Source organism: Jaculus jaculus, chromosome 5 (assembly GCF_020740685.1).
Source record: "Jaculus jaculus isolate mJacJac1 chromosome 5, mJacJac1.mat.Y.cur, whole genome shotgun sequence".
Taxonomy (NCBI): domain Eukaryota; kingdom Metazoa; phylum Chordata; class Mammalia; order Rodentia; family Dipodidae; genus Jaculus; species Jaculus jaculus.
Genome location: NC_059106.1, coordinates 53,911,903 through 53,924,987, shown reverse-complemented (window position 1 = coordinate 53,924,987; position 13,085 = coordinate 53,911,903). Strand labels below are relative to the sequence as shown.

The 13,085-nt window shown below is 41.8% G+C and overlaps 1 protein-coding gene across 29 annotated transcripts in view; it reads left to right on the top strand.

Moving 5' to 3' along the window:
* Eif4g3 (eukaryotic translation initiation factor 4 gamma 3) overlaps nucleotides 1-13,085 on the top strand; it is a 312,912-nt gene that overhangs the window by 117,480 nt on the left and 182,347 nt on the right. The window lies entirely within an intron of this gene.

The window sequence follows — 13,085 nt, the reverse complement described above, 5'->3', positions numbered from 1 at the left end:
AGTTTATCCCAATGGAGCAGGCAACATTCTAAGGGTTTTCTCTTAACACTCCAAAGTAACTTGTATTGATGTGTATAGAATAGTGTTCTTATTTTTAAAACCCTTACTAATCTGTTACTAACTCAGCCCTGATAACAGATTGTTTAGTAACAACTTACACTGCATAGAACTCTTTGTTAATAATGTACACAATATAGATTTCATGGTTTTATTTTAGTATTTTTACCTTATTAGTTGTTTGAATAGAATAGGGAATTAAAAATTTCAAATTGGATGCACCAGTACTATATTACTTAGCATTAGTCTACTATGTGACATTGTGGAAGAATCAGTGATTTTAGTTGCCATCTCTCTGCCCCAGCCCTTCCCTTTATAGAGTGTTCTGAAATGCTTTCTCTTGGTATAGTAGAAAGAGCCTAGGTTTAGACTTTAATAGGTCTGGGTTCACCTTTATTAGCTCTGTTGTGTGTGATTGGTGTTGTTAGGTAAGTCTTTATCAGTCTCAGTTCCTCACATGTAAAATACAGGTGAACCAGGGCTAGTCCTCTCTACATTGGAGAATATGTGTGAACAGCTGAGAGCAGTCAGGAAGTGGCAGCTATTTTTCATACTGTGATACATCATACCACTATTAGAAAATGAGAGATAAGTTACCAAATAAGTTATTTATTTGCCTACAGTATATTCATAATTTTCATTATTTATTTATATTTACAAGAAGAGAGAGAGGGAAGAGTGGAATGGACATGGCAGGACCTCTTGCAACTGCAAGGGAATTCCAGATGCATGCACCACTTTTTGCATCTAGCTTTATATGGTTACTGTAGAATCAAACTATTAGCTTTTTTTTTTAATTAGGTTTGCAGGCAAGTGCCTTAACCACTGAGCATTCTTTCCAGCCCAGTATTTTGATTGCCAACTAAATAGACCTTGGTTAATTTATGAGTTCCATTGTCTCAACAAGAGTCCACATCTGAAAATGCAATTCCATGAATTCAGATGATACAAAGGTCATAAATTCTGAGGTGTTAAGAAGTATATTGTACAATTAATGAAAAAGATAACTTTGGGCTGGAGGGATGGCTTAGCAGTTAAGGTGTTTGCCTGCAAAGTCAAAGGACCCAGGGTCGATTCCCCAGGACCCACATTAGTCAGATGCTCAAGGGGCCGCACACATCTGGAGTTCGTTTGCAGTGCCTGGAAGCCCTGACACACTCATTCATTCTCTCCCTCTTTCTCTGTTAAATAAATAAAATATTTAAAAAAAATTAGAAGCTGGGCATGGTGGTGCCCTCCCAGCACTTTGGAGGTAGAGGTATGAGGATTGCCATGAGTTCAAGGGCACCCTGAGACTACATGGTGAATTCCAGGTTAGCCTGAGCCCTACCTCAAAAAAACAAAAAATGAAAGAAAAAAAAACTAGTAAGGGCCGGCAGACGGCATAATGGTTAAGGCGCTTGCTGGCAAAGCCAAAGGACCCCGATTTAATCCCCAGTACACATATAAGCCAAATACCTAAGGTGGTACATGTGTCTGGAGTTCATTTGCAGTGGTTGGAGACCTTAGCATGCCCATGTTCATTCTCTCTCTCTCTGCCTTTGTCAAATAAATAAATAAATAAATAAATAAATACATAAGATATTTTTAAAAAAGAATACGTAAGATAATGCAAATAAAGTGATTATTAGGATAAATCCAGGACATATGTTTGTTATTACTAATTAATGATATCATGCCTTGGGTTGGAGGGATGGCTCAGCAGTTAAGGCACTTGTCTGCAAACCCTGATGACCTAGGTTTGATTTCCCAGTCCCCATGTAAAGCCAGATGCACAAAGTGCTGCATGCATGGAGACTTTGGTGCACCCATTCTCTCTTCTCTTTCTCTCTCTCTGCTTGCAAATACACACATACATATATACATACATAAATCATGCCTTTTTTAGGCTAGGGAGATAATCTCATTCAGTAAAATGGTTTCCATGCAAGCATGAAGACGTCAGCTTGGATATCCAGCACCCATATTACAATCAGGTTTGGGTGTGTACACTTACATTACCATTCTAGGGAGGTGGACGCAGGAAGATCCCTGAGTCTTGCTAGGTTGAGCTCCAGGTTTCTCAAAAATAAGAAAAGCCTGGCATGGTGTCACATGCTTTTAATCACAGCGCTCACTTGGGAGGCAGAGGTAAGAGGCTCTCAGTGAGTTCAAGACCATCCTTAAGAGAGACCTTATCTCCAAATCTCCCTGTCCTCCCCCCCAAATATAGAAGTCAGGCATGGTGGCTCACATTTATAATCCCAGCACTTGGGAAACAGAAGTAGGAGGATCCCCATGAGTTTGAGGCCAGCGTGGACTAGAATAAGACTCTGCTTCAAACTCTCACTCTAGTTCAGGTTGACTTGCAGTTAACGTTGTAGACTCAGGGTAGCTTCAAACTTTGGTGATACTCCTCCCTCTGTCTCCCGAGTGCTGGGATTAAAGGCGTGTGCCACCACGCCTGACCAACAATATTTTTAATATAATAAAAAGTAAAATGGGAGCTGGGCATGGTGGTGCACGCCTTTAATCCCAGCACTCGGGAGGCAGAGGTAGGAGGATCACCATGAGTTTGAGGCCACCCTGAGACGACATGGAGAAGTCCAGGTCATCTTGAGCTAGAGTGTGACCCCACCTTGAACCCCCCAGAAAAAGTAAAATGGGGGCTGGAGAGATGCTTCAGTGGTAAAGGTGCACTTGCCTGAAATGCCTAAGGATTCAGGTTTGATTCCCTAGTACCCATGTGTGGTGGTTTGAATAGAATAGATGGCCCCCAATATATTCAGTTGTTTATTTGTTTGTAGTTTGCATTCTGCAGCCACCTGGCTGGAGGCAGTACCACTGGGTGGATCTTAAGGTGTGGTGGTGGGTTTCAGATTTCAACCTAAAGATACGCAAAGTGTGCCTAGCTGGAGTTCTGAAGTGTGCTGTGGCTTTTGACTTTTAGGCTTGTACTTCTCTCTCCGCCTGATCCTGTGAAGGCAGGCCAGCTTCTTCTGCCATTATGGAACTTCCCCTGGATCTGTAAGCTTCAATAAATCCCTTCCTCCATAACTGCGCCTGGTCTGGAAGTTTATCTCAGTGAACCTGAATCTGTCTCCTACACCATATAAAGCCAGATGCACAAAGTAGTGCATACGTCTGGAGTTTGTTTGCAGTGACTGGAGGCCTTGGTGTACCCATTCCCCCCCCCCCCCCCCCCCCCGTTTCTTTCTCTTCCTCTCTACCCCTGACCAGATAGATAGATAGATATTTAAAAAGTAAAGTGGAGTGCTGGAGAGATTGCTTAGTGGTTAAGGTGCTTGACTATAACACTTAAGGACCCAGGTTTGGTTCCCCAGTAGCCCTGTAAACCAGATGCACAGGGCAGTGCATGCATCTGGAGTCTGCTTACAGTGGCTAGAGGCCCTGGTATGCCCATTCTCTCTCTCACATAAACAAACAAACAAATTAAGTAAGTAAATAAATAAAGTGGAGAGTGATGGAGAAAGATACCTGATGGCAACCTTTTGCCTCCACATGCATGCCCTCGTATGTATAGTACTGTAAGACCCCCAGAACGAGGACCCCACGCTCTGCCCAGAAATGGCGACACCCCAAATCACTCACGAGAAGCGGTCTTGATGCAAACAGCAAGAGGATTTTTATTCCAAGCACACTGGGGCCCACAGTCGTACACCACGCAGGGGTAGAGGACTGCAGAGCCCCGAATGCAGGAACGGGACAGCTTTTATATAATTTTTTTTTTTTCTGAACAAAACTTTTATTTCATTTGGTCCAAGACTTGACAGGGGATCTGGGCGTTACAAAGCTGCCTAGTGGCTGGAGAGGCTGGGATGGAGGAGGTTTTATATGATTTCTAACAAAGCCTGTGCATTAAAACCAATCATTTCTTAGCATCAGGAGCCCGCACAGTGTGGGCCAGTCAGTTTATGCCACTCCATAGTTTCTAAGCCAATCATTTTAAATTACTCAAGCCCATGCTCCGTGGACCAATCAGTTTCCTATAACCTCAGCCGTCAGTATTTGCGCGGGCTCTTGGGTGGGGGTGACAAAGTGTAGTTAAGACAGGCTACTAGGGCTTATGGTGCTTGCAGTTTACAGAAGCCAGATAAGCGGTTTAATCCTTTACTCACTTCCCATCCTCAAGGGCCTGTCTTATGCCCTTTTACCTAGTTTTATATCGAGGGCGGGTTCTAACACAATAAGAAGAGTGACTTTTTACTTTCTAGCAGAGAGTAGGGCCTGGAATTTGAGGTATGCAGGGCCCACTAAAGCTCCTTTTGGAGCGTGATAGTATTTCTAGGCTCCTGGCTTCTTGAGCCTTTCAGTACCTACACATGCTTACCACATGCACACACACAGAATTTAGTCAGGAGCATAGAGGCAAAGGCTTAAATTATTTTAGTGTCAACAAACCAAATAGTCTTTGAGAAAGCAGGGAATATCTGGTCAAGAAGTAGAGTGAAAAGAACGATTTAGCCGGGCATGATGCTGCGTGTCTTTAATAAATCCCAGAGCTTGGGAGACATATAGGTAGGAGGATCACTATGAGTTTGAAACCAGTCTAGAACTACAGAGTGAAATCCAGGTCAGTCTGGTCTAGGGTGAGATCCTAGGGTGAATGATTTAATTTGTGGATTACCTGGAGAGGAGTAAACAAAGGAAAAAGCTTTATTGAGCTTCTGGAGTTAAAATATTGTTTAGTGTCTTTATTTACATTGGTGTTCATGTGTGTCAGTGGGGTGTACATGTGGAGGTCAGGACAACTTTCAGCATTTGATCCTCTCCTTCCACCTCATTTGAGGCAGGGTCTTAATATGGCTCTGTTTAGCAAGATAGCTTGCCAGTAAGCTTCCAGCTGATGCCCTTGTCTCCCTTTGTCCTGCTTGCCTTAGGTGTGCTTGGATTACAGGTGTCTACCTTAGCTTTACTGGGTTCTGGGGAATAGAACTTCAGTATTCACACTTGCACAGCAAGTGCTTTATCTACTGAGCCATCTCCCTAGCTACATGTTTTTTTTTTTTTTAATATTTATTTATTTGCAAGGAGACGAATGAGAAAGAAAGGGAATAGGAACACTAGGGCCTCTTGCCACTGCAAATGAACTCCACATGCACATGCCCCTTTGTGTGTCTGGCTTTCCATGAATACTGGGAATTTAAACCCAGGCTACCAGGCTTTGCAAGCAAGTGCCTTTAACTGCTGAGCCATCTCTCCAGTCTATGTTTGTTTTTAAGCATGTTTTCTTTCTCTCAAGGAGGTTTAGTCAAAGTAGTTAGCATTGCATTTGGCCATGTGTCTTGGTTTTTCTTTCGCAGTATAGGTTACTAAAATAAATGAGGGCTGAATTTTGAAGCCAGAGCTGTATTATTAGCATGGATTCATCTTCTAAATTACAATCACCTGTCTTTGAGCTCTCACTGAATATAACAGAAATTTAAATGTTTAGTGTTTCTTCCACTTGGGTTCAATAACAGTGGGTTTGACATTGAGACATTGTATTTAAGCAGTGAAATGGTGTTTTCTATGCTTTCTCATAAGGTATGTGGTATAATTTGTTTTTCCTTAATTGTAGCAATTAAGGAAACTTTAGACATCTCTGAAAAGATTGGTTTTAGTTTTTTTCTTATACAGTTTGGAAAAATGTTGATGGTTGATCCTTTCTGTTGTAGGGCAGTGCTTATAAGATTACATAGAATTTTCATTGTTTAAAAAGAGCTACATATGCATATTATATTCATTCAGTAACAAGAAAAAACTTTTTTTTTGTTCATTTTTATTTATTTATTTGAATGTGACAGAGAGAAAGACACACACACACACACACACACACACACAGAGAGAGAGAGAGAGAGAGAGGGAATGAATATGAGCGCGCCAGGGCTTCCAGCCATTGCAAACGAACTCCAGACACGTGCACCCCCTTGTGCATCTGGCTAACATGGGTCCTGGGGAATTGAGCCTCGAACCAGGGTCCTTAGGCTTCACAGGCAAGCGCTTAACCGCTAAGCCATCTCTCCAGCCCAAAAATACTTTCTTACAATCACTTTTGGAATTGAATTCCTAAAATGCAGTGTGAATGCAGAGCTTTACTTTGGAATACAGATAATTGGGCAACTGGCTATGTTTCCTGTCCAAATACCACTTACGTCTTTTTATCCTAACCTTAGAGAATTGAGTAAGGAAGTGGAAGCTAGGCTTGGTGCTGCATGCCTATTACTTCAACATTCACGAGGTTGAGGCAGGGGGATTGTGAGCTTAAGGCCTGCTTGGGCTATATGAGAGACCCTGTTCTTTGTATTAAAAAAAAAATTAAGGAAATTAGCACTGAGGTGAAAAAGTTAAAGGTTGAGAAACTGGCAGAAGAGACTGGGGCTCATGGTGTGCTGCAGAGCAGGAGGTACCTGGACCAGTGTTGTGAATGGTGTACAGCAAACCAGACGGTGCCAGTTTGGCTTATTGCTTTGTGGAGTAGGTATAGATTGACATTTTTGGTAGACTAACCAGTTATGAAAATCTACCCTGCTAATTGCAGCAACCTTTGACTGCCAGTCAGTTTCCCCAGTGACAATTAGAAAACAATTTTAGAGAACAACCATGCCATCTACTTGAAGATGCCCTCCTAAAAGGTGATATTGATAACAGGAAAAACACAGCTCTCACCTCAAAGGGAGTAGAAGATGATTTATTGTGGAGCCAAATTGATTGGCCATGGCTCCAGAACACAGATTCAGGTTACCTCAAATTCCAGTGTGTTAACATTTCATGTAGTTTTAATAGTTACAGAACTAAAAAAAATCATAAGCTAAGGCACTCTCCAAATGCATTGGTGGAAAAGGCTAGTGAGATGGCTTTGTGGTAAACGCACTTACCTGCAAAGAATAAGGACTCTTGTTCAACTCTCCAGGTCCCATGTAAACTAGATGCGCAAAGGTGAGGCAAGCGCTATGTTGCACATGCCCACTAGGTGGCGCAAGTGCTGGCACACTAATTCTCTCAAATAAAAATTAAATTAAAAAAATGTAAAGTAGGCAGGTTACTGCAGAATGGGAAGATCTCTGTTAGTAGTCCCCAGATGATGTCTGATGACATTCTTAGCTCTGAAGTTGGCGGAAGCTGAGGATCTGTTCATACAATGCAAAATGATTTACTTAACAGCCACAAGATATTAGATCACATACAGAGGTGGATGTTAAATAGCCATTAAGGGGACCAATAGAGCCCAAGAGAATTTGGCTGTGGACTTACAATATTCCAAACTTACTTATTGAAGTTATTAAAATTCCATTCAGCTTGTGAGATTCTATAGGTGCCACTACTGCTTTCTGGAGACTTCAGTTCATAATCCCCATGCCATCTGAGAATTACTGATTGAATTTTTTATTTCATAGCTGCTTTACCTTACATCTAAAGTTAGGCAGAGAACCAACCCCTGAAAGATTCATATAGAAGCAGGTGCTCATATTACACAACAAGGTATAGGTATGTGCATAATGTCAGAAAGCAGGAATGCACGTGAAAAGATGAGCCTTTGGGCCATTCATCTATGTCCTGGGCATTTTAGGTTCGTTGTGCCTCAGCCTTCACATTGAAATCTAAATGTTTTTGTTCACCTATGGCTAGTTGCTTTGGTTAGCCTTGAAGTTGGACAGTGTGTCACTTGCCTGAGACAGGAAGATCTCAAGTTTGAGGCCAGCCTTTGGCTATATAGTGGGACCCTTTCTCAAATAGCCAAAAACAACAAGCAAAAAACAAAAGTTGCTTTGAGGCTGGTGAATTCACACTTTGCTTTCATCAGTGATTAACTTTTTTATCACTTACATCCTCATGTGTGATCTTGTTTTTCAAAGGAAGCTGTCAGCTGACACTTTCTGATGTTTCTCTAAAGTCCAGCAGCAAGTGTGAAATGTCTTGTGGGTGCTGAGTTCTATAAACACTGCAAATAAAATTGTTAATGGTGTTTTAGGTAGACAGTTGGAAGTAGTTGCTTATGAAATGAACACAATCCATTGTAATTTAGAGACTTTATTATTTTTTTCTCTGTAAAATGAAGGTACTTGACCTTATTTTGTGGATGCCAATAATGTACTAGATCAGGCATCTAGTCAGTGCATCATATCACAAGATTTTGTTTGTTTGAGATAAGGTCTCACTGTAGCCTAGGTTGACCTGGAATTCACTATATAATCTAAGGCTGGCTTCCAACTCATGGCAATCCTCCTACCGCTGCTTCCCAAGTGTGGGATTAAAAGCATGCGTCACCACACCTGGCTCATATCACAGGATTTTTATTTCTTCTAAATTTTTATTAACCTCTTCCATGATTATTAAAAATACCCTGTGGTAATACCCTCCCTCCCCCCACTTTCCCCTTTGAAACTCCACTCTCCATCATACTTGCTCCCCATCTGTGGTGGTTTGATTCAGGTGTCCCCCATAAACTTAGGTGTTCTGAATGCTAGGTTCCCAGCTGATGGATATTTGGGAATTAATGCCTCCTGGAGGGAGTGTATTGTTGGGGGCGGGCTTAAGGGCTTTATAGCCAGTTTCCCCATGCCAGTGTTTGGCACACCTTCCTGTTGCTGTGGTCCATCTTATGTTGGCCAGGGGGTGATGTCCACCCTCTGCTCATGCCATCGTTTTCCCCTGCCATCGTGGAGCTTCCCCTCGAGCCTGTAAGCCAAAATAAATCTCTTTTTTCCCAGAAGCTGGCTGCTCTTGGTTGGGTGATTTCTAACAGCAATGCGACCCAGACTGCAACACCATCTCAATCAGTCTCTCTCTTAATTTTGATGTCATGATCTTTTCCTCCTCTTATGATGGTCTTGTGCAGGTAGTGTCAGGCACTGTGAGGCCATGGATATCCAGGCCATTTTGTGTCTGGAGGGAGCATGCTGTATGGAGTCCTACCCTTCCTTTGGCTCTGACATTCTTTCTGCCACCTCTTCTGCATTAGACCCTGCAATACTGAGCACTGAGGCCATTTCTTTCCATCACCATGATACCTTCTGAGTCGTCCCAAGGTCACTGCCATCTGAAAAGAGAAGATTCTCTACCAAAAGTGAGAGTAGCATTAATATAAGGGTATAAACATTAATAGAAGTGCTTACTGGGCAGTTTGATAAGCATAGTCTATACATTTAGCCAGACAACAGCAGATGTTACACCCCTAGGGCTCATGACCACCCTGTGTTAAGTTTTCAATATCAGGGATGTATTCCTTCCCATGGAGCAGGACTCCAGTCCAATTAGAGGGCAGTTGGTTTCCACAATGACAGACGTGCCACTATTGCACCCATTGGCTCATTTGGCCTGGCTGGCCAATTATAAGGCTTGCAGTGTCCACTGTTGAGTATCTTCACTGGTGATTTCTCTTTCTCCCATTGAACTGCATGCAGAATGGCTTCTTCCAGCTTTCTGTCAGCTGGTCTACATGGAGGAGGTTATCAGCTCAGATCCAGTAGGATTTCTCAGTGGCCTTGCAGCCCAAGTATGTGCAGTCTTCAGCAGTAGGGTCTTACCATCTATTTCTGGTGGGAAACTAACGGCCTCTACAATGGCCTGTAATGTTTTGGGGGCATCAGGGACCTCCCTGGCCAACAACTCACTGGAAGGTATCCCATCCCTGGCACTGAAAATTTTCTAGCAACAATCTACGGCTTCTGAGATATCACAGGATTTTAAATGGCGGACATTTTACTTGTTCTTAATAGAGGCAATAAACTTGTATTAGCTATGTTTCTTGGATTTACTTTTGTTTGCTCTGGTTCCTCTAAGTTATTACTGCTATGCTCATCATGGTATATTGCCTTATATATGTGGAAGTTGTCCATAAAAAGGTGAAATCATACCAGGCATGGTGGTGCACAACTTTTAATTCCAACACTCAGGAGGCTGAGGTAGGATCACTTTAAGTTTGAGGCCAGTCTGTGCCTACAGTGTGAGTTCCAGGTCAGCCTAGGCTAGAGTAGAACCCTACCTCAAAACAAAAACAAAAAGGTCCAAAAGAAGAAGAAGAGGAGAAGGAGGAGGAGCAGGAGGGGTGGAGAGGGAGGGGGATGACGACAATTATTTTACTCCAGTGGGAGTATGTCAGCCCCATCTTTCTACATTTCTGCTTTACAGAGATCCTTTAGATTGTTAAAGCATTTTCTGTTCTTTCTTTTTACAACCTGAAGACATTTTAGAATTATAATTTTCTTCAAATATAAAAGGATATGCTGAGACATTTTATATAAAAAATGCTCAGCCTTAGAAATCTGTCAACTTAGGCTGTAGAGATGGCTCAGCAGTTAAAGCTACTTGCTTTCAAAGTCTGACACCTCACATTGAATTCCCCAGTAGTCATATAAATCCAGATGTATAAAGTGGCACATATGTCTGGAGGTCATTTGCAGTAACAAGAGTCCCTGGCACACCCATTTTCATTCTCTCTCCCCTTGCAAATAACTTTTTCTCATATTTGATTTGATTTATTTATTAGCATGAGAGAGAGAATGGTATGCTAGGGCCTGTAGCCACTGCAAACAAACTCAAAATGCATGTGCCACCATGTGCATCTGGCTTATTTGGATCCTGAGCAATTGAACCTGGATCCTTAGGTTTCACAGGCAAGTACCTTAACCACTAAGCCATCTCTCTACCCCAAATAAATTCTTTGAAAGAAATCTGTTATCAATATTTTCATTTGTGTTTGCAAATCCCATGGAATTGGAAACGGAGTATACAGATCATACACTCAGAATTAAACATCCACTTGGTGTGATTTAGTTTCTGTCTTGTACTATTTCATGTGTTTTGTCATTGAAACTTGTGTAGCTCTGCTTTAAAGTTGCTTAGGTACTGAGGAAATGGTTTGGTGGTTAAAGTACTTGCTTGCAAAGCATGACAGCCTGGGTCTGATTCTCTACTTACTACCCATGTGAAGCCAGATGCACAAAGGGGTGTTTATATCTGGAGTTCATTTGCAGTGGTAGAGGCCCCTGGCGCGCCCATTCTCATTCATATTCTTTCTCTCTCTCTCTCTCTCTCTCTCTCTCTCTCTCTCTGCAATAAATAAATGAATGAAAGTCTTTTAAAGTTTCTTAGGTTCCTATCCTCGTTTACTTTTAAGTTTCGCAGTAGAGATCAAGTGTCAGTTATATTTTGATTACCAAGTGTCTTTTTGTTATGAGAGAGATTAGAGAGTATTTATTTGAAAGTGTTCATAGTACCAGATTATTTTGCAGTTTGTGGTGTGGTCTGTGCTTATAGTGTGTTCACAACTGCTGCATAATATAGTGCCATAATTCAGAGCAGTTGGAGGTTAACGGGTCCAAGAAGCTTTATAGGACTTTACATATATACCATCAAGGAATGTGCTGCCTGGTGGCAGGCACTGCATTTTTGTTTTTATTTATTTTTTTGAGAGAGAGGGAGAGAATGGGCATGCCAGGACTTCCAGCCACTGCAAATGAACTCCAGATGCATGTGTCACCTTATGCATCTGGCTTATATGGTTCCTGGGGAATTGACCCTGAGTCCTTTGGCTTCACAGGCAAGCACCTTAAGCACTGAGCCATCTTTTCAGCTCAGTATATTGATTTTTCATGACAACTTTGAAGAATTTGTGAAGCTCTTCATTTCTGGTTGAGATATGTTTGCAAGGGTGAAGGCAGTTTCTTACTGTTGGAGAAATGAAATACATCAATTCTTGAGATTTGGCTGTGGAGCCAGTCAGGCTAGCACTAGCAAATTTAATGGGTGTGAGTAATATGCCAGAATAGGCATCGGATTGGTATTATAACCAGAACTTTGCTTGGTGGACAGCACCAGGCAGTTTTATCTGGTAACTGTTTCCAAAGGAATGGTAGCATAGATAATGAAGAAAATGCTGTGAAGTGATAGTGCTGGATGATAGTAAAGGTAAAAACTCATTTTTACCTTCTCTGTGGTTCACCCTTGGGCCTCAGCTTTTCTATCTGCAAAATGGTTGAAATTTATTCATAACTGATACACTCTTGTGATGTGATGATGATAACCCTGTTTGCTGTGGTCATTTTGTGGATTAAAGTGCTCGGCACATTCTAACAATTAATTCGCAGACTGATATCAGTTTCCTTTAGTGGTGATGCAGCATGTCCTTTCCTTTGTCCCAGCTCTTTTTAAGCAGGGAATGCAGTGTCCCTCAAGGATGCTTACATCCAGATGAACAGACAGAACAGATATCATTCCCAGAGGGTGCTCAGGCTTTCCCCTGCATCTGACACAGTTTAAGGGCAGCAATATTGGAACTTGCTGTGGTGATAGAAATGTTTTGCTTTCTGCATGGTACACTACTGTAGCTACTGGCCACATTGTGGTTCCTGAGCACTTGAGATGATAGACTGAATCATCAAATATGGCTTGTGTACAGACAGCTCAATTCTAGACTTTTTGAATTCTGATTATTAGTGAAACAAAGATCACAGGCAGGTAGCTACAATAAGGAAGGAAGGAGAGGGGAGGGGAGGGGAGGAGGAGAGGAGGTAGGGAAAGAAAGCTAAAGAAAAGAAATTAGAACTAGCAACTTTTCATTATAAATTGTAAATGAAATATCAAGTTGGTACCTGGATGTTGATACCCCATTGTGTAGACTCACCACTGCTTGTCCCTCATGTTAACTTGTCAGAGAAACCATAGCACTACTTCGCAAAGGTGCTTTAGACTTTCTAAAGAAGAAAGTAATATGAGAATTTTGGGGTGGTTTTGAGATCATTGGACTTTTGTCTTGGCTCTTGGGTGGTCAGTAATTCAGGAGTTTAAGGCCCTGGAAGACTCAACGCTTAGGCAAAGCTCTCACTGAGTCAGTGGCCTCCAGATTTTTGTCTTATAAATTCAAGGAATTGAAATTCACAGACCAGAGGATACGATTTAGAAAGATTTTATTAAATTAGCCCAGACTATAGCTCAGTGGTGGAGTGCTTACTTAGCATGTACAAAGCCCTAGGTTAAGTTCCCATTGCCACAGGTATATTTTATTCAATTGTAGGAGAATGTAAGAAAAGGAAGGAAGGCAAGCATAT